The sequence below is a fragment of the Bombina bombina genome, chromosome 3 (genome assembly GCF_027579735.1).
Source record: "Bombina bombina isolate aBomBom1 chromosome 3, aBomBom1.pri, whole genome shotgun sequence".
Lineage (NCBI taxonomy): Eukaryota > Metazoa > Chordata > Amphibia > Anura > Bombinatoridae > Bombina > Bombina bombina.
In genome coordinates this window covers 468,617,387-468,638,333 of record NC_069501.1, presented here as the reverse complement: position 1 = coordinate 468,638,333, position 20,947 = coordinate 468,617,387, and the positions used below count along the sequence as shown (strand labels likewise).

Below are 20,947 nucleotides of genomic sequence, written 5' to 3'. Positions count from 1 at the left end.
ATCTTTTATTGAAGAGTACAACTAGGTAGGCTCATAAGAGCTCAGGAGTGTGCACGTGTCTTTAGTTCTATAGGCCAGCAGTGTTTGGCAACATTATTTGTAGATTTGTTATACAATGTTTCAATACACTGCAGGCATAGAGTTATAAAGACACGTGAACACTCCTTAGCCGTTTTGAGCCTACCTAGTTTTACTCTTCAATAAAAGATAACAAGAGAATGAAGCAAATTTGCTAACAGAAGTAAATTGGAAAGTGGTTTAAAATTACATGCTCTATCTGAATCATAAGTTTAATTTTAACTTTACCGTCCCGAATAAAGACAAACAAGCCTAAAGTTGCAAAAATAAAGTTTAAAGTGCACTTTGCAAATAAACAGCTTACTTCCAGAGCTGTGTGGACACAAACTCATAGCTATAACGCAAGGATTTCAGGTCATCTGTTAGCTGGCAGATTAAAATAGCCCAATGTGTTGTGGACACAAACATATATTTATGGTGCTTGTTCTCAGAACCTGTTCATTAAGGTAACATAAACTCCCACACTATCCCAAGAGAGGAAAGAGACTGAGACAGAGTTTAGTGAGACCTACTGAGGTCAGACACTGCGAAAGACTCCGATGAAGAGAGATATTTTACAGAAAGAGAGAAAAACCAGGACAAATTATACTTGTGCAAAAAATATACAGAATTATACAAGAATACATAGAAAGTAAGAAAGAGGGAGGAAAAGGAATATATAAGCGTGAGACAAAGCGGTAAAAAAGAGGGGTTCTAAAGAGGGGCAGGAGAGAGAGAAAGGTGAAGGGAAAAGTGACAGAGGGAGAGAGAGAAAATAGAGAGGGAGAGAGAAAAAATAGAGAGGAAGAGAGAACCAAATAGATAGAGAGTGAAAGTGAAAAGGAAGGGAAGAGGGAGGGAGAGGAAAGGCGTCTGCAAGAAATAGGGAAAGTGAGATAGAGTGAGGGAGAGAAAGGGAGGGAGAGAGAGCAAGAAAGAGAAAGAACGAGAGCGAGAGAAAGAGGAGGAGTGAGATGAAGAGAGGGAGGAAAAGACAGCAAGAGAGAGCAAGAGAGTGAGGGAGTGAGACAGAGAGAGAAGGAAGGGGGTGAGAGAAAACAAGAGAGGGATAGAGAACAAGGGAGGTTGAGAGAGAGAGACAAAACTGAGCAAGAGGGAGAGAGAAATAGAGTGTGTGAGAGTTGGAGAGAGAGTGAGGAAGAGAGGGGAGAGAAAAAGAGATTAGGAAAAGAAGGGAGAGAGGTAAATAAAGATTCAAAGAGAGAAACAGAAACTGATAAAAAAAAACTGCAAAACAAAGAGCCAAAAAGTCAGAATGTATTAATAATATCACAGAGAGGAACTGGAAGAATAAGCCTAGTGATCTTATCTAAATAGGTACCAGAGAAAACAGTGCACTCCAGTTTCCCAGAGCCAAGAGCAGAAGACACAAATGCATAATAATAATCATGAGAAAGGTCTGAGAGATGCAAGTTAGAAACAGGGATAGTGATAAAGGAAGGGGAAAGGGGGCAGAGAAGGTATGTTAGGGGGCGTGCAAACACAAATAGTCTGTAAGAAATTAGCTAATTGTAATCAAACGCTGCAGGGGAAAGGGAGGAACTGGGAGACAGTCAGACAAGCATAAAGGAATAGGGAGGGGGGTACCAGACAGAAATGCAAAAAAAGAAATACAAATATTGTTAATAAAGGAGAAATTAGTTAAAGAGAAAAAAGGCTGAAAAGAGTAAGAGAGGACGGAGAGGAATAATTTATTCAAGTGAGCAAAACTTAGATTAGTAAGTGAATGAAACAGAGGAGAATTCACAGGAAGGAGACATTCAGCGCAGAAGGAATGAGACTGACAGCAGCACAGAGGCCACACTGAGGAGGTGAGTGTGGGCACTAAGGGTGGAACTGTCTAATTAATAGGGGGCTACTCAATAGTCTTGTGTTTGTGAATAGTTTTTGAATATCTGACACATTTCACATAAAACAGAAACTACGTGGCTGTAAATATTCTGAGATGCCCAAACACTGCCTATATTTCTTCTTGTTGCCCTGTTTAACCTCTCCCTATGTCACCTCCTATTGCTCTAAATAACATCTCTCAATAACTCCTCCCATTGCCCCAAATAACTCCTCCTATAGCCCCATATAACTGCTCCCTAGAACTCCTCCTGTTGCTCCATATAACTGCTCCCTATAACTCCTCCTATTGCCCCATATAAAGGCTCCCTATAACTCCTCCTATTGCCCCATATAACGGCTCCCTATAACTCCTCATATTGCCCCATATAACTGCTCCCTATAACTCCTCCTATTGCCCCATATAACTGCTCCCTATAACTCCTCCTATTGTACCATATAACTGCTCCCTATAACTCCTCCTATTGCACCATATAACTGCTCCCTATAACTCCTCCTATTGCCCCATATAACGGCTCCCTATAACTCCTCATATTGCCCCATATAACTGCTCCCTATAACTCCTTCTATTGCACCATATAACTCCTCCTATAGCCCCATATAACTGCTCCCTAGAACTCCTCCTGTTGCTCCATATAACTGCTCCCTATAACTCCTCCTATTGCCCCATATAACGGCTCCCTATAATTCCTCCTATTGCCCCATATAACTGCTCCCTATAACTCCTTTTTTGCACCATATAACTGCTCCCTATAACTTCTCCTATTGCACCATATAACTGCTCCTTATAACTCCTCCTGTTGCACCATATAACTGTTCCCTATAACTCCTCCTATTGCACCATATAACTGCTCCCTATAACTCCTCATATTGCCCCATATAACTGCTCCCTATAACTCCTCTTATTGCACCATATAACTGCTCCCTATAACAACTCCTATTGCCCATATAACTGCTCCCTATAACTCCTTTTTTTTTGCACCATATAACTGCTCCCTTTAACTCCTTTTTTGCACCATATAACTGCTCCCTAAAACTCCTCCTATTGCCCCATATAACTGCTCCCTATAACTTCTCCTATTGCCCCATATAACTGCTCCATATAACTCCTCCAATTGTACCATATAACTGCTCCCTATAACTGCTCCCTATAACTTCTCCTACTGCCCCATATAACTGCTCCCTATAACAAATCCTTTTGCACCATATAACTGCTCCCTATAACAAATCCTTTTGCATCATATAACTGCTCCATATAACTCCTCCAATTGTACCATATAACTCCTCCAATTGTACCATATAACTACTCCTATTGCACCATATAATTGCTCCCAGTATAACTCCTCATATTGCACCATATAACTGCTCCATATAACTCCTCCAATTGTACAATATAACTGCTCCATATAATTAAAAAGGGACACATATGAAAAATACATATGTCATGTCATGGCTGTTTAAAGAAATGTTTTGTACAAGAGCCCTTATATATGTATTTTTAATATGTGTCCCTTTTTAAAGCGGCAATATGGTCACCCAACCTAAAATGCCTCCTACTGCCCCATATAACTGTTCCCTATAACTCCTCATATTGTCCCATATAACTTCTCCTTTTGCACCATATAACTGCTACCAATAACTCCTCCTATTGCCCCATATAACTGCTACAAATAACTCCTCCTATTGCACCATAAAACTGCTCCATATAACTCCTCCTATTGCCCCATATAACTGCTCCCTATAACTCCTCCTATTGCACCATATAACTGCTCCCTATAACTCCTCATATTGCCCCATATAACTGCTACCAATAACTCCTCCAATTGCACCATAAAACTGCTCCATTTAACTCCTCCTATTGCCCCATACAACTGTTCCCTATAACTCCTCCAATTGCACCATATAACTGTTCCCTATAACTCCTCCTATTGGCCCATACAAATGTTCCCTATAACTCCTCCTACTGCCCCATATAACGTTTCCCTATAACTCCTCCTATTGCACCATATAACTGCTCCCTATAACTCCTCCTGTTGCTCCATATAACTGTTCCCTATAACTCCTCCTATTGCACCATATAACTGCTCCCTATAACTCCTCCTATTGCACCATATAACTGTTCCCTATAACTCCTCCTATTTAGGCTGACCATATTTCCTTGAGACAAAAACGGGACATTGAGATGTCAAAAACGTGACGGGGTTAATATTCTTTATTCATAGGGAAAAAAGTAAGATTTTAACAAAAGTTCTTTTATGACATGAATATAAACTATTGAGCCAACAATTATCCTTAGCTGAATTGACCAAAATCATTGTTACATGGTGGAAGAACTGAGAAAAATGTGGAAATAGTTACTTGATAATGATAATTGTTATTTCTAACGTCTGTACAACCAGCACTGCAGCAGCATAATAATAAGGATAATTAATGACAATTTAATTGATTGACAGGCACAGACACTGGTCTTACCTTGGCCGTGCACAATTCTTGCAGAACTTAGACATTTGATCTACTTGATCACTATGTTTGTATGTTCACACAGTGACACAAGAAGATGGTAAGAATTATCTCTCTGGTGATGGTCAGCCACTAATTCGGGTGATGGCAGAGGCAGATGATCATCACATCAGATGATGACAGACAGCTCACGACTGAGTACTGACATGCTGTCAATTGTTTTCAATGATCACGCTCCTAATTTTGAGTGCGGACGGCATAGACGCGGTGCTGTGGATCATGTGGGCATGGCCACCCAACCCAAACCCTGCAGTTAAAAAAAAACTGCCCTTTCTGCCAGTAGGGAGTTAGTAAGTGGTGTGTGTGCTAAAAAATTACACTTGCGCTGGCCGCACGGTCTAATAACCCTCAAAACGGGACAAAATGAATACTATTAAAGAAACGACAGGACAGGGGAAGAAACATAAAATAACGGTACTGTCCCTTTCAAAACTGGACATATGGTCAGCCTACTCCTATTGCCTCATATAACGGCTCCCTATAACTCCTCATATTGCACCATATAACTGCTCCCTATAACTTCTCCTATTGCCCCATATTATAACTGCTCCCTATAACTCCTCTTATTGCACCATATAACTGCTCCCTATAACTCCTCATATTGCACCATATAACTGCTCCCTATAACTTCTCCTATTGCCCCATATTATAACTGCTCCTTATAACTCCTCTTATTGCACCATATAACTGCTCCCTATAACTCCTCCTGTTGCACCATATAACTGTTCCCTATAACTCCTCCTATTGCACCATATAACTGCTCCCTATAACTCCTCTTATTGCACCATATAACTGCTCCCTATAACTCCTCCTATTACCCCATATAACTGCTCCCTATAACTCTTATTGCACCATATAACTGCTCCCTATAACTCCTCCTATTGCACCACATAACTGTTCCCTATAACTCCTCTTATTGCCCCATATAACTGCTCCCTATAACTCCTCCTATTGCCCCATATAACTGCTTCTTATAACTCCTCCTATTGCCCCATATAACTGCTCCCTATAACTCCTCCTATTGCACCATATAACTGCTCCCTATAACTCCTCCTATTGCACCATATAACTGCTCCCTATAACTCATCCTATTGCATCATATAACTGCTCCCTATAACTCATCCTATTGCATCATATAACTGCTCCCTATAACTCATCCTATTGCATCATATAACCTTTCCCTATAACTCCTCCTATTACACCATATAACTGCTCCCTATAACTCCTCCGATTGCACTATATAACTGTTTCCAATAACTCCTCCTATTTCCCCATATTTCTGCTCCCTATAACTCCTCCTACTGCACCATCTAACTGTTCCCTATAACTCCTCCTATTGCACCATATAACTGTGTCCTATAACTCCTCCTATTGCCCCATATTAATGCTCCCTATAACTCCTATTGCTTCATACAACATTTCCCTTTAAAAAAATATTCTTCTGAAAAAAAAGTTCTCTTTTGCAATATATGCTTATATACATATATATATTTTATTTGTTAATATGTGTATATACACACATTAACACATATATATATAAGCATATACATATATATTTATAATTAGCTCCCATCGCTGTGTGACTTACCTCCTTCGCTGCACTTTGGTTCTGTGCCATGTATGACGGCATCAGAACGAGGCTCCCATTGGAGCCTATGGAAGTGCGCTTTTGTGAACGCAATGCTTCCCAGCAATGCAAACGTGAGCTTGCGTTTACATTGCTGTCAACTTGTAATACCAGCGCACATTAGCATGTGCTGGTATTACTCAGTGGAATGCAAATATCGACTTTACAAAAGTGATATTTAGCGTTCCACTTGTAATCCCTATGTGTTTAATTCTTTCACAGGAGTTAAATATACAGTCAAAGTTGCACTTCAAGAACATCCAATTTCTGTTCCAAATGAGGATACAAGCAGTGACTGGGGAATATGCATGTGTGCCTGCATCTCATCTGCATCTTCATTAAAGGGACACTGAACCCACATTTTTTTCTTTCATGATTCAGATAGAGCATGCAATTTTAAGCAACTTTCTAATTTACTCCTATTATCAAATTTTCTTCATTCTCTTGGTATGTTTATTTGAAAAGCAAGAATGTACGTTTAGATGCCGGCCCATTTTTGGTGAACAACCTTGGTTTTCCTTGCTGATTGGACAGCACCAATAAACAAGTGCTTTCCATGGTTCTGAACCAAACATTTGCTGGCTCCTTAGCTTAGATGCCTTATTTTTCAAATAAAGATAGCAAGGGAACAAAGAAAGATTGATAATAGAAGCAAATTAGAAAGTTGCTTAAAATTGCATGCTTTATCTGAATCGTGAAGGAAAAAATTTAGGGTCAGTATCCCTTTAACACAGAAGCATATCTTACACTATGGAGAAGATATACACACATTAATAGAAATTTGTATAGAAATAAAATATTTTAACAAAACAATAGTACAGTAGAATACAGTAGAATATCCCTAAAGTTTAAATCCTTACAAGGCTCCATATAACCTCACTCTAAACTTGTTCTATCGCTTTATATACCCTTCACTGTGACTTCTATTGTAACATATATTTCAAGATTTATGACAGGGCAAACGCCCGTCCGGTTGCCGTCTTGCTCATTTGAACCGCTGCTTCATAAACCCTCTCTGCTAAACTAGAGTTGGCGGATGAAAATCACCCAGGATTCATTCAATCGGGGTGATTGACGAGTGCTACTCTCACGCAATTGGGGTAGGGGCGACATTGCACGAGTGTTCCCTTGTGTACTGATAAATATGGGGAACAAATTCTCCCCACAATTTGCGATAAGATGCAGACAGGTTCACTACATGGGAATTCTGTTAGCTCTCAAATTGATAAATCTTGCCCTTAAAGGGCCATAATACCCAAATGTTTAAACACTTGAAAGTGAAGCAGTATAGCTGTAAAAAGCTGACTAGAAAATATCTCCTGAACATCTCTATGTAAAAAAGAAAGCTATTTTACCTCAAAAGTTCCTCAGTAGCCACCTCCCATTGTAAAGGATTTCTAAGCAGCATTTCAGTGTGTCTGTCCTAGGACAGCTTAGGGGATGAGCCTCGTGAACTCTCATATTATTTCACCAATCAGGTAAAGGAAGCTTACTATGAAATCTCATGAGAGTTAAGTCAAATCTCATGAGATCACAGTAGGAGTTCATGACCTCAGCACTGCTGATGCTGATTGGCTGCTGTTCATTTCTTCATTTTTTTTTTAATTTTTACCTGCAGCTGGGAGCAGGTGAAGTATAACTTTTTACACAGAACTTACTCTGCTGAGCTGAGGAGATTGTGAGGTAAAATATCTTCCTTTTTTACATAGAGATGCTCAGGTGATATTTTCCTGTCAGCGTTTTACAGTTATACTGCATCAGTTTCAAGTGATTTAGCATATGAGTATTATGTCCCTTTAATGTCTCCATATAACTCACGTTGCTCCATATAGTCTACACAATGACTTTATTTCCTTATATTGCTTCATATAACTATGCTCAATAACTCCTCGTTTTTCTTTTCCCAGTGAGACACAATTAGTCAAAAACAATTTTTGCCTGTGCACGTTTAATAAAATCTTACCTTATAACCCTTCCTATTGCTCCATATAATACATATGGATGCTCTATATATTATATCAATTTAACTGCTCATGTTGTTCTGTATAACCACTACCTATATTGCCATTTGCTTTATCAAATAACTCTATTGGGCCAGATAACCTTCTTTTGTCCCATTGCTTCATATAACATTCCTAAGATGATTCCTATTGTTCTATATAAATATTCTATTGTGCCTATATACAGTACATAAACATTATTTCTCCTTGTTTATCTTAGGTGTTTGTCCAATGCCCCAGGAGACAAATGGTCCTTCCCCTGACCCCTGCGCCCCGAGCCTGAAATCAGGTAAACTTGAGATTTGCAGGAATCGGCAATATATAAATATATATATATATATATATATATATATATATATATATACTGTATATAAAAATGGGCATAAAGCTTCAATAAGTAAATGCCCTAGCCCTAATGAGTTACAGCATTTTCTTATTGAGCTATTGCTTATCTATACCACAAAGGGGTTAAAGTCAGCTCTGGAGTAGCAATACACTTCCAATCCAGAGCTGAAAATAGTGATTGGTGGCTATGCATGTATGCCCCTTCCCATTGGCTTGCTATTGGCACCAGAAATGCATTGCCAGCTCACAGCTGTCTTAAACTATGTATTTAATCGCTTTGTGGAAGTTCAACCCAAGGTATAGGCAAGCCGTGGTACAGTAATAAATACTGTAATGCATTAAAATATATTTTTTCAATTTCAGATTTATGTCCTTATAAGGTTAAATGGACATGAAACCCAATTTTTCTCGTTTATGGTTCAGATAGAGAATGTGATTTTTTAACAACTTTTCAATTCACCTCTATTATCTAATTTGTTTTGCTCTCTTGGTGTCCGGTGTTGAAAATGATACCTATTTAGGCTCAGAAGCTTCTGATTGGTGGATGCACATATCTGCTTCAAATAATTGGCTCACTTAATGCATTCAGCTAGATCCTAAAAATGCATTGCTGCTTCTTCAACAAAGGATACCTAGTGATTGAAACAAATTAGATAATATAAGCAAATTGAAAAATTGTTTAAAATTGTATTTTCTATCTCAATCATGAAAGAAAAAATTTGAGTTTCATATCCCTTTAACTAGTTGCATGCACTTTTATATAATATATTTAAGTGGCTTATAAACTGTGGTGAATCAAGAAGGGTGCAGATATTATTATGAACCTGCAATCATTATCAGAGGACCCCAAAACCTTCTAAAATTGTTAACAGCCATACTGCAACCTCTGCAATATATAGAAGCATGAGTACATGAAATTGGTTGTTTAAAGGGATACTAAACCCACATTTTTTCTTTCATGATTCAGATAGAGCATGCACTTTTAATCAAGTTTCTAATTTATTCCTATTATCAATTTTACTTGCTATCTTTATTTGAAAAGCAGGAAACTAAGCTTAGGAGCTGGCCCATTTTTGGTTCAGAACCTTGGGTAGAGCTTGTTGATTGGTGGCAACAATTAGAAAAAAGGTTGGGTTTAGTATCCCTTTAATAAAGACACAAATTGCAACACCACTTTTTAGAAATACTATGAAGTCCTCTATCCATGCACTTAATGGAAATAAACTATTAAATACTTTTTAGATGGTGTTACACTCTAAGCCGCAATAGAAAATGTTGAAGTGGACATCCAAAAAGTAACATGTACCATATGTGGAGGAAATGTTATATAATAACAATTTCTGAATTTAGTTCTAACAGAAATGGAAACAGTCATTATAGCAGTAATTGATTACTATCTTTTAATCTGGCTTTTAAATAGATATCCCTAAAAATTAAATGCTCCTCAGAAATCTTTATTACACATTTGAATGAATAGTGTTAAATTTGTCATCACTAAATACTGGAATTGTTCAGAGTCTTCTTATTTGTTTAAGTGAAAGAAGAAGTTTTCTGAAATTCTATTCCATAAGGAATATAGATATTTTCTCCATGAGTCTATGGACAAATATGCTTTGATATCAGAAATGTGGAAGTTTAACCTGAGGGTCAACTATTGCTCCCCACTACAGCTTTGGCACCATAAATGTTTTCATTTCATTCACCTTTTGTAAAATATTATATATGCTCAACAGAGACTTATATCTCCTGAAATCTGAAGAGGGTAGATTGTACCTTAGATACACTCAATTAATTACTTGGTTTTGTATTCATCTGAGAGATGACTATATCAATCTGGCATGCATTACTTTACTTTTCTCAATGTATAAGAATTTCTATGCAAAATATTGTTAAAATTCTATTTTACTTTTTTTTAGTCTAATGGTTTTTTTGGGGGGTTTATGTTAATTTTGAAAATTATTCAACTCTTTTATAGGTAATTTTTTTTATTGTTTTTTTATTTTGTCAATTTCTTGTACTGCTTTCTTATTGTCTTCTTCTGTATCATTTGGCATAAGAAAAATAAAGTTGTATTGAAGACAAAAATTAACAGCCATATATTATTAAGGCAACCTGTTTTTTTTTTTTTTTACATGTCCTATATGATAGCTATGTCACCACACTCAGGACAAGAATATTAGACATTAGGGGAATGTGTTCCTCATTCTGAGTGTGCTTTTTATGATTTACCGTACAACATGCTTTAAAGTGATGGTACATTTCAGACTATAAGGGCTCCATTACATATGCGGCTTTGCCCGCAAAAGCTGGCGACGCCGGTTTTTGCGTGGGTTTGGTATCCTATATACAGCGCCGCATATAAATGCGGCACGTATATTTCACCTGTTGCACGCAATTTTTACTCCCATAGGCTAACATGGGCCGGCGTCGTAAATCGGTATCCAATATCCAGCGCAAGGACTTACGTGGTGAAAATGGAGAAATCTTACTCCATTTTTACCTCGCCATAAAAGGCAGCCGTAGCAAGCCTTGCGCTGAGTATGGGAGAAACGTAACTCTTGAAAATGCCTTCAAAAATAAACTAACACCTAACGAGTGCGCAATGTCTATCTACCTGTCAACCGCAATCTCCCACCGCAATAACTAATAAAGTGTATTAACCCCTAAATCTGCCATCAAACCCACACCGCAAGTAATAACTCAATTATTAACCCCTAAATCTGCCAAACCCAACATTGCAAACTACCTATTAAAACTATTAACCCTTAATCTGCCATTAACCCACAACGCAATAAACCTATTAAAGTATTAGCCCCTAAACCGCCATAACCCACAACGCAATAAACCTATTAAAGTATTAACCCCTAAACCACCATAGCCCACAACGCAATAAACCTATTCAAGTATTAACCCCTAAACCGCCATAGCTCACAATGCAATAAACCTAACCTCCTCTAACCTAACCCCCCTAACCTAACACCCCCTATATTAACCCAAATTACCTAATTAACCAAATACTAAAGTTACTATAAAATTAGAAAAAACTAACACTACTTTAAAAATAAAAATAAACTAAGTATAAATTAAAGGGACAGTCTAATCAAAATTCTGGAGTCGTCTGTCCCTTTAAGCTACAATTACAGAAAATAACAAAAATCTAAGATTACAGAAAATAATAAAGAAAATTACCAAATTTTACATAAATTATAACAAATCCCTATGAAAATAAAAAAGTCCCCCCCAAATAAAAACACCCCCTAATCTAATAAATTAAAAGGGCTTTTTGCAGGGCATTGCCCCAAGTTAATCAGCTCTTTTTCCAAAAAATACACAACCTCCCACCCCTAACAGTAAAACCCCCACCCACCAAACCCCCCCAAATAAAATAACCTAACACTAAAAACCCTAAACTACTCATTGCCCTGAAAAGGGCATTTGTTGGGCATTGCCCTTAAAAGGGCATTCAGCTCTTTTACTGCCCACCCTATCTAAATAAAATAAACCCCCCAAAACCCCTTAAAAAACACTAAGTCTAACCTGTCCTGAAGTCCGGCAGAGAAGGTTCTGTTCCAGGCGGTGAAGTCTTCTTTCAAGCAGCGACCTCTTCTTTCTTCTCCCAGGAACCAACCGGCGCGGAGCGGAGGGCGGAGTTGAAGACCAATGACCGTGGAGCTGAAGACCGGCGACCCTGGAACTAAAGACTGAATAGCCAATAGAATTTCAGTAGCTCTTATCCTATTGGCTGATTTGAACAGCCAATAGGATTTCAGTAGCTTCCATCCTATTGGCTGATTTGAATTTGATGGCTCAAATCAGCCAATAGGAATTCAAGGGACCCATTTTTGATCGCTTACCTTGAATTCCTATTCAGTGTACGGCGGAGATCGTATGAAGAGGATCCTCCACGCTCCATGGCTCCGCGGTCGCCGGTCTTCAGTTTCAGGCTCGCTGGTCTTCAGTTCCAGGGTCGCCGGTCTTCAGCTCTGCGGTCATCGGTCTTCAACTCCGCCCTCTGCTCTGCGCCGGCTGGTTCCTGGAAGAAGAAAGAAGAGGTCCTTTGTAATCTATTTAATCATGTGTTTTATGATTTTTTTACTGTGAATGTTTCAATGTTCCTCACTTAGAAGAAAATGTTCATTGTATTTTTCAATATATACTGTATATCTATACCTGTATATATTCATATATATATATATATATAGTCATGGAGAGATCTCAAAACAGCAGTTGAGAAAAGGAACCCTTCCAATCTGAGAGACCTGGAGCAATTCCAGTAGAGAGGTGTAAGAAACTCATTGATGGTTAAAGGAAGCTATTGATTTAAGTTATTTTTTTCCAAGGGGTGTGCGACCAAATATTAAATTGAGGGTGCCAATAATTTCGTCCAGTCCATTTTTTGAGTTTTGCGGGGAATGTGTCAGATTTGGCTTTTTTTTATCCACTTTTTTTGTGTCATACCAATACAAACAAAAGTAATAAACATGAGAATGCCTAAACATTTGTAATTGCAAAAGGCCCTTTTAAGGGCTATTTGTAATTTAGTATAGGGTAGGGATTTTTATTATTTTTGCGGGATTTTTTATTTTATTAGGGGGATTAGAATAGGTGTAATTAGTTTAACATTCTTGTAATTATTTTCTGTAATTTAGTGTTTTTTTTCTTAATTGAAATTAATTGTAGTTAGTTTAGGTAATTAATTTAATTATAGTGTAGTGTTAGATGTAATTGTAACTTAGGTTAGGATTTATTTTACAGGTATATTTGTATTTATTTTAACTAGGAAGTTATTAAATAGTTAATAACTATTTAATAACTATTGTACCTAGTTAAAATAAATACAAAGTTGCCTGTAAAATAAAAATAAACCCTAAGATAGATACAATGTAACTATTAGTTATATTGTAGCTAGCTTAGGGTTTATTTTATAGGTAAGTATTTAGTTTTAAATAGGAATAATTTAGTTAATGATAGGAATATTTATTTAGATGTATTTAAATTATATTAAGTTAGGGGGGTGTTAGGATTAGACTTAGATTTAGGGGTTAATAACTTTATTATAGTGGTGGCGGAGGCATATTAGGGGTTAATAAGTGTAGTTAGGTGGCGGCGACATTGGGGGTGGCAGAGTAGGGGTTAATAAATAAAAAGTAGGTGTCAGCGATGTTGGGGGCAGCAGATTAGGGGTTCTTAGGGATAATGTAGGCAGATTAGTGGTTAATAATGTTATGCAGGTGTTGGCGATGTCGGGGGCGGCAGATTAGGGGTTAATAAGTGTAAGATTAGGGGTGTTTAGACTCGGGGTTCATGTTAAGGTGTTAGGTGTAGACATAAAATGTATTTCCCCATAGGAATCAATGGGGCTGCGTTAGAAGCTGAACGCTGCTTTTTTGCAGGTGTTAGGTTTTTTTTCAGCCGGCTCTCCTCCATTGATTCCTATGGGGAAATCGTGCACGAGCACGTATTACCAGCTCACCGCTACCGTAAGCAGCGCTGGTATTGAGGTGAGATGTGGAGCTAAATTTTGCTCTCCGCTCACTTTTTTGCGGCTACTGCCGGGTTTAAAAAAACCTGTAATGCCGGCATTGTCTTAAGTGAGCGGTGAGAAAAAAATGCTCGTTAACACCGCAAGCCTTACCGACAAAAACTCGTAATCTAGCCGTATATATTTAAAAATAAAACGAACATTTGTATGTGAAGAATATTGAAATGTAAAATATTTTTAACTACCTTCAGGTTTAGGGCTATAGGTCTAAGGCGGTGTCGGATTAGTGCGCAAGCAATAAGCGTTAATTTTTGTTCTCTAGCGCTCTCTATTGAAATTAACATGGTTGAGATAGCCGTCCAGCTGTTAGCGCAAATCAAGTTTCACTTGTGTTCAAACAATTTACTTTCAACTTGAAATACAAGCTCTAACCTGCCCATGTTAAAAGTTTACTTCTAGCGGTATTTGTGCTCGAGTGGAAAAAAAACAGCGTCCCATTTGTATTCTGGACCATAGCTGGTACAAATGAGGTTGCAAGGGCTATACATCTGAACTGAGTTAGCAAATAGTTCACATGTAAAGTTGGCTCTGAAAAATTAAAGGATTGTTTAAACCAAATTTTGAACTTCATTTACTGTGAATGCTGCTTTGGAGCCCATACAGTGCTGGCTAGCTTATCTCCTCTCAGAGTTTTTACAGATAAATCACCTCAAACTTGTTTGTTCAGGGTGATTGACAGGCCCTTCTCTAATGCTATTGGTTGAATAAGAGCAGAGGACAGGACTGCAAAAGCAGTTGCATATACTAAAATAAATATGAGCAGAGGACGCTGCTCATTCGGTGCACACCCAACCCCAAATGCAAGTGGAGCAGCTCCCTAGTCAACCCACTATTTAGTAAATTGAACCCATAGTAGCTGGTTCAACAAATATTGAGCTGCTATCAGTATGAAGCTGTCAATGTTTTTTGCTTCAATCTTGAAAATTATTTGAAATCCAGGAACAAATTTAGCTATGATTCTGGATTTTCTGATGGATTTTAAGACAATTGTATATGTTCTGATAAAAGCATTTCCCAATCTATTATAGTTAATCTGTATGTTTTGTGTAGTGACAACGTGTTCTATGCAGATTAAGCCTTTTGCTGTAGAGGAAGGATCTGTATTTAACATATATGCCCTTAAATTTGATTCTACTAAATATTCAATCTTGAAGCTTTAATTACACAAATATTGAGTTGAGGAGTGCTCCAGAGGAGAGAAAGGGCAAGAGCCGACTGCCCTTCAAATTAATATTTTAAGGGGACAGAAAACTCAAAATTAAAATCCACATATATTAGAAGACAGTTATGTTTCGGTAATCGGTTGATTCTCTGTGAATCTGCATTCAAACACTTTGCCTACTCAGTAACCATATATTATGTTTGTGGTGACTCAATTTCCATCATTGCTGACAAATAAACGCCACAAACCAGCTCACTGAGCTGTAATTTTTGGTTAGAGTTAAAATTTGGGTTATAATTAAGGCTAGGAATTGGAGTTATATATTTTAACTCTTTGAAAGAGAGGGAAGCAACATATTTCAAGGCTTTAAATTGCAACCCTATTAGACATCCAAAGTGTAAACAAGACTTCCCATTACTTCCACATTTAAGGTTCAAGCAGCAATGTCATCTTCTGCATTGTTGGGTCATGACATTGCTGCATTGATATTTTGCCCATCACACACTGCAACTGCAACATTTCCACTGCAAGAATGTTTCAAACCTAGCTCCATCATCATCATCATGAGTAGTTAGACCATGGTTGAGCCTGCTGTAATTTCCCTAATTAAAATTTAATGTAAAGGCCAGACTCCCTCAAGCCTTATCTAGATTAGTTTATGGATGCATCATCAAACCTTAAAGAGATTTTCTACTGGAGGAACCACATTGGCCAGTGATTACTATGGATTCAAATAATCTGGAACTGGAGTAATTTCCAGTTAATGTCCCACCCATGGATTGTTTTTTTTTTTTCTGCAAATGTTCTAGAATCATAAGTTAACAAATAAGGAGTGACACAACATCGTTATAGTCATTTACATAGCCAGCAACACCGTTTTCCAGGACATCAATGTAGTTCATCTGACATTTTTTTTTTTTACTGTTTTACTGCAATTTGCTTTTTGTTGTAGTGATTTTATTTGACTTACACCTTACTGTGAAAAATGAATTACCTTTCTTGACTCAAGAACCATAGCTATGTTTATTAGAATTACTTATATTAGGGGGAATCTGACCTCCTGACTTATGTTGGGCAATGGCATTCAGAGCTAGGCTTGGAATTTGACTCGCAGGAATGGCAGCGGATTTTCCGGGCCTCTAGGAATGTGTTGGTTTCTGCACGTATCCAGGAGTCACATTACAAATTACTAAGTCGCTGGTACCTGACACCATCCCGCCTAAAGAAAATATACCCTAACTCCTCAGACAGGTGTTGGAGGGGCTGTGGTTCCATAACACACATCTGGTGGGATTGCCCAAGGCTAGATGAGTTCTGGACGGGGGTGTGGGATCACATCCAGTCCATACTAGGTATGGAGGTCCCAAAATCAATGGAGACATTACTGTTCCATTTCCCAACTCGGATCCCAGACTCCACAAAAAAAACGCTACTGTTATTAATGTTGACGAGCGCCAAAAACCTAGTTCCGGCCAGATGGAAATCAAACAGGATCCCCCAGATCTCAGAATGGAGACAGGGGGTAGATAATATGAAAAGTCTGGAAAGATACTACTACGCCCGGGTTGGGAAACTAGATATCCATGAAATCATAATCCAACTCTGGAAACATGGTACCTTATGAGGAACTGACTCATGTCGAAATTGAAGTGTCTCTGGCCATGCCTCCCCTCCTCCTCTTTTTTTTTTTCTCTCTCTCTCTCTTTCTTTCTTCCTTCCTCTCCCTCCCCTTTCCCTTACTATGCTCCCCCTTCCCTCCTCCAACCCCTTTTCCCTCTTGATTATATAAAAAGTAGAGTATTTGTTTATAGAACCATAGAAACAATGGATTGCAGGTTAACCTTTATGCCTTAATAATATAACATGGCTTCGACTAGCTGATTGCAGTATGCTACTATTGTATTATTATATGTTATTATTACAGGTTTATATCGTGTATTAACTGTAAGTTGTTTATCTTATATCTGATCTGCTCTTTGGAGCACCTGTTATGCCCAATGATAATGTTTTTGTCTTTTTTGGATTGATGTAATAATTTTTGCACAGCAAAACTCTAAGAAAAAGTGAAAATTTGGAGCCTGATAATATGGAACTAGCAGGCCACCAACTTATTGGACATGAATTCCATCTGACTTTAAACGTTTTATCTAAAGCCTACCAATGAGAGGTTCAGGTTGTTCTTATGCTTAATTGTGTTGTGTCTATAACCAAAGTTATTGTTAACGAATATGTGTATGTACCTATATTTTTCAATAAAGCTCCTTTAAAAAAAAACAAAAAAACAATTACTTATATTAGAAGGGTGAATGTTCTTGGGCATTTTAAAATTGTACCAAGTTCATTTGAAGGAACTGCCTTAAAATGGCACAAAAAGCCAGAGACTTTCAGTTAAAAAACATTAAACAACTTATCAACCTCAAAAGTCTCAATTTTCAAGAGATCCCCCTCCTTAGCCTGTACTACTTCAATTACTTTAATTATAAGCGATGATGAGTAAACGGGGCATGAAATCCCAAATTATTTTTTCATGATACAGAGAGAGCACTTTTTACCTCTGGGATCACCTTGTATTTAAGCCTCTGCAGACTTCCCCCTTATCTCAGTTCTTTTGGCAGACTTGCATTTTAGCAAGTCAGCGCTGATTCATAAATAACTCCATGTGAGTGAGCACAATATTGGCTTTATGGCACACATGAACTAGCACTGTCCAGTAGTGAAAAGCTGTCACAATGCACTGAGATAAGAGGTGGCCTTCAAGGACTTAGAAATTAGCATATGAGCCTACCTAGAAATTTGTTTAATATTGCGTGCCCTATCTAAATTTTAAGTAGATTCTCCCTTTAATATTTTTTAATATTTCATATTTAATAAATACATAACACACCTTAATATAACTCATGTCAGGTTAGTGCAAATGAAGAATTAGTTTACTCCTGTTGAGTTTTGTGCACATAAATTTCCATATATATCTTATAATGTAAAATATAAATATATACCTATATATATACAGTCATGGCACCCCTGCATTTCTGTCAGATAATGCATCACTTCGCCCAGTGTTGCAATTACAAATGTTTAGGCATTCTTATGTTTATTTTTTTGTTTGTATTGGTATGACACAAAAAAAGTGGAGAAAAAAAAAGTCAAATCTGACACATTCCACGCAAAAACTCCAAAAATGGACTGGACAAAATTATTGGCACCCTCAATTTAATATTTGGTAGCACGCCCCTTGGAAAAAATAACTGAAACCAATAGCTTCATGTAACCATCAATGAGTTTCTTACACCTCTCTACTGTAATTTTGGACCACTCTTCTTTCACCAACTGCTCCAGGTCTCTCAGATTGGAATGGTTCCTTTTCCCAAAATGCTGTTTTGAGATCTCTCCACAGGTGCTCTATGGTTTTAATATCTGGACTCATTGCTGACAGTTCAGTACTCTCCAGTGCTTTGTCTTAAACCATTTCTGGGTGCTTTTTAATGTGTGCTTTCAGTCATTGTCCTGCTGTAAGACCCATGACCTCTGATGGAGACCCCATGACCTCTGAAGGAGACCCAACTTTCTGACACTGGGCATCACATTCTTTGGTAGTCTTCAGATTTCATAATCCCATGCACACAGTCAAGACATCCAGTGCCTGAAGCAGCAAAGCAACCCCAAAACATCAGTGAACCTCCACCATGTTTGACTGTAGGGACTGTATTCTTTTCTTTAAAAGGCTCATTTCTTTTTCTGAAAACAGTAGAAAGATGGGATTTACCAAATAGCTGTAATTTTGTTTAATCTGTCCACAGCACATTCTCCCAAAATGATTTTGGCTTCCTCAGGTAAGTTTTGGCAAACTCCAATCTGGCTTTTTTATGTTTCTGTGTCAGCAGTGGGGTCCTCCTGGGTCTCCTACCATAGCGTCCCTTTTCATTCAGATGGCAATATAAAGTGCGAGCTGACACATTTGTACCATGTGCCTGAAAGTCGGTTTGAATTTGTCTGGATGTTGATCGAGGTTCTTTATCCATCATTCGAACAATACTTCATTGCAATCTTTGATCAATTTTTCTCTTTCGTCCACGTCCAGGGAGATTAGCTACAGTGCCATAGGCTGTAAACTTCTTTACAATGTTGCACACAGTGGACACAGGAACATTAAGATCTCTGGAGATGGACTTGTAACCTTGAGATTGTCCATGCTTTTCCATAATTTTTGTTCTCAATTCCTGAGACAATTCTTTGCTGCTCTTTCTCTTCTCCATGCTCGGGGTGGCACACAGAAACTCACAACAGAAAGGTTGAGTCAATTTTTCACCATTTTAACTGGTTGCCGGTGTGATTTCTAAATTGTCAGCACCTGTTAATTGATACAGGTGAGTTTAATTACAAATTACCGGAGCATCACAAACTTAGAATACAATTATTTATTACAATTTTGAGAAGGTGCCAATCATTTTGTCCAGTCCAGTTTTGTGTGGAATGTGTTAGATTTGGCTTTTTTCTCTCCACTTGTTTTGTGTCATAACAATACAAAAAAAAACCAAATAAACATGAGAATGCCTGAACATTTGTAATTGCAATAATTTTCTGGGCGAAGTGGTGCATTATCTGGCAGAAAAGCAGGGGTGCCAATATTTTTGGCCATGACTGTGGACTGTATATAGGGATATATAGGTGTATATATATATATATATATATATATATATATTGTATATACACAGTATATATAGAAATATTTATTTAAAATAAAAATAAAATTTTCCTGCATATGAAGAACTTTGGAATGTTAAACATATTTTACATTGATCTTCACATGGATTTTTTTTTAAATTTATTAAATATATATATATATATATATCGCTGATAATGTTAATGTAAAATATATATCTAGAGATAGATACATAGGTATAGCTATATGCAGATATATATAGAAATATCTATTTTAAATCAAAATAATATTTTCCTGTATATGAAGAACATTGAAATGTGAGATATTAATAACTCTTTTGTGGATAGCACGTGAGCGATAACAGTTAGTGCGGTCGTGATATCTGAAGTCCATTAGTTAGCACACGCCAAGTTTCGCTCATGTGCAAAAGTTTTATTTTCAACTTGCAATACACGCGCTAACCCGCACACACAAAAAGATTACTTCTTGCGGTATTGACGCTCAAGCAAAAAGTGCTAAATAGCACGCCGCATGTAATCTGGCCCTCTGTAAATAAAAAAACATCTTAAGCTGTACAATTAATAATAATAATTATCTCAACAACTGTCCAATACTTTTGTGGCTAAAGTTTATTTTTACAATTTTAAAGCAAATCTTCATATAGATGAATCAAGGAAAATAGTTTCAGAATAATTTTGTAACCTGATAAATATTATACTTGTCTCATCTTTTTCTGGTTTATCAGAGCTCCTCACCCTTGCGCAGGGGGAAGATCTTGAGCTACCACAACTCAAGCCACCTATTGATGGCTCTCCTTCAGAATTAGCCGTCACAGAGCCCCCCAAGAGTGCATGTAAGTGTTTCTTGTATTCACAATATATAAAACATAATCTGATAATATTGTTAATTAAAATACTCCCCTTTTACAAATGTCATTTTAAAAGCCCCTCCCCTGCAGAGCTTTTTGGCATGTTATCCCCTTATTAACCATTGTCGTACAGAGTGTCCATCTTTATGTTAAAAAAAGACAAATATTAAACAATAGATAATAATGATGACTATAAAGACTGAGGACCCCTATAGTATTGTGGTAAGTGTGGCATATTTTAAGTGTTTGTTTGTTTTTTAATTGTTTTATAGTAGCTCTCTCCTTGACAACCCCTGT

At 37.5% G+C, this 20,947-nt stretch overlaps 1 long non-coding RNA gene across 1 annotated transcript; it reads left to right on the top strand.

Moving 5' to 3' along the window:
• Window positions 1-1,029: 1,029 nt before the first annotated feature.
• Window positions 1,030-20,615, top strand: LOC128651723 (uncharacterized). The gene is made up of 3 exons (XR_008401173.1): window positions 1,030-1,889; window positions 8,294-8,362; window positions 20,528-20,615. It is a non-coding gene; the product is annotated as an uncharacterized LOC128651723 (long non-coding RNA).
• The last annotated feature ends 332 nt before the right edge of the window (window positions 20,616-20,947 follow it).